The sequence below is a fragment of the Gracilinanus agilis genome, unplaced genomic scaffold (assembly GCF_016433145.1).
Source record: "Gracilinanus agilis isolate LMUSP501 unplaced genomic scaffold, AgileGrace unplaced_scaffold38075, whole genome shotgun sequence".
In the NCBI taxonomy this organism is placed as follows: domain Eukaryota; kingdom Metazoa; phylum Chordata; class Mammalia; order Didelphimorphia; family Didelphidae; genus Gracilinanus; species Gracilinanus agilis.
In genome coordinates this window covers 1-1,765 of record NW_025371440.1, presented here as the reverse complement: position 1 = coordinate 1,765, position 1,765 = coordinate 1, and the positions used below count along the sequence as shown (strand labels likewise).

Genomic DNA, 1,765 nt, shown 5'->3' with positions numbered 1-1,765 from the left:
GGACAATGCAAATGTGTGTGTGTGGGGGGGTCCCCTATCCGTGGTTTAAATTATCACTAGTCAACCTCAAACACTAGAAGTCTCACCAGTGTTGTCTCTTCTGATTTCACTTTAACCTTTTCTTTCATTTTCACTTTTTTAGAATTCATGGGGGATGGAGGGGGAAGGAGGCTGCAAAGTTTTAAGTAGAAGGGCAAGAGCAGGGAAAGAAAGTACCTATATATGAGGTCAGTTTGTATTCACTTATAATCACAGTTTCAACCATTTGTGGTAAGTATTGGACGATATCCCACTAGATATAAATCAAATAAGTTGAATCTATGCATTCTAATGACTCTGTCTTCTTCCAAAATGAATAATTCTTTATTGTATACATTAGAAAATAGATTAGCAATACTTACCTGGCAGGGGTGATGCCATGATCACGAAGCTGGTTTCCCCAGGGTGAGGATTATCCATTGCACTCCAGATGGGCTGACCTTTGTGGATTTCCCCAAATGTGGGGAAACTCAACTGCATAATTTGTGGTAGTGGGGGACTGCGTTCACACTCTTCCCTGACTTAAAAAAAAATAGATTAACATTTTATTAAAAAATATCAACAGGGGGCAGCTGGGTAGCTCAGTGGATTGTGAGCCAGGCCTAAAGACAGGAGGTCTTAGGTTCAAATCTGGCCTCAGACACTTCCCAGCTGTGTGACCCTGGGAAAGTCACTTAACCCCGCCATTGCCTACCCTTACCACTCTTCTGCCTTGGAGCGAATACGCAGTATTGACTCCAAGACTGAAGGTAAGGGTTTAAAAAAAATATCAACAAATTATGATATGAAAGGTTTTCAATAAATATCAATAACAACAAACATTTATTGAATCTCTACTATGACCAAGGCATTTCTTAACCAGGACCAGGTAGTTTTGATAATTGCTGCACAGTTTATTTATTATAATAACAATTATATATTACAATATATGTTATAAATTATATATTAATGAAATAATTCTAACACAGTTGAAACTTTGTTGACCCCCAAATTCTTGTGCAGAAGAATAGAAGATTTTGATTTCCTAGGCAGCATGAACCCAGAATCTAGCTACATGACCAGAGAAAGGAGACTTCTTAGGAAAAGCCTTAAAAATAACTGTCATGGTCAAAAGTTTAAAGTGACAAAAGAGTTTTTCTGAGTACAATGCCTTTTGGAGAAAAAAGAACAAAATTCACCAGAGGAGGGAGAAGAAGACCTGAACTTCACAGCTTCTTGTCATTCTAATTCAATCAATTAATTAAGGTCTGATTGGGAGCCATTACTAGTTCCAATGTGTGTTTGTTACAGGAATAAGGATGAGGGGATTTGAACCACAAGGTGTACACAAGGGAAGAACTGTGTAGGACTCTAAAGAATGCATATAAAGTAAAATACCTCCATCTGGAGGCACTCCAAGGATGGGTGTTACAGACTAGCAGCATACCTAATGGCCAGGCATCTCCTGGCATCCCCATGCATCCTTGCTAAGGAGGGAGGAGCTAATGGGGTTTAAAAGGCAAACTCAGGAGGGAGTAGGGAGTCTTGACTTCCTTTCTTGAAGAGACAGACTCCTGGGACTGGCACACACAGAGGGGAGCATGCTGGGCTGAAATCTGGGACATTATCTTCCCACAAGTTAAAAAAGCTGAGACCCTCTCTACCTCTATTAATCTCTCTCTCTCTTTCTCTCTCTCTCTCTCTCTCTCTCTCTCTCTCTCTCTCTCTCTTTCTCTCTCTCTCTCTC

The 1,765-nt window shown here is 40.2% G+C and overlaps 1 non-coding gene across 1 annotated transcript; it reads left to right on the top strand.

Annotated features, from left to right (window-relative positions):
• Positions 1-393: 393 nt before the first annotated feature.
• On the top strand, positions 394-559 carry LOC123255033. Its single transcript, XR_006506730.1, has one exon. It is a non-coding gene; the product is annotated as a U1 spliceosomal RNA (small nuclear RNA).
• The last annotated feature ends 1,206 nt before the right edge of the window (positions 560-1,765 follow it).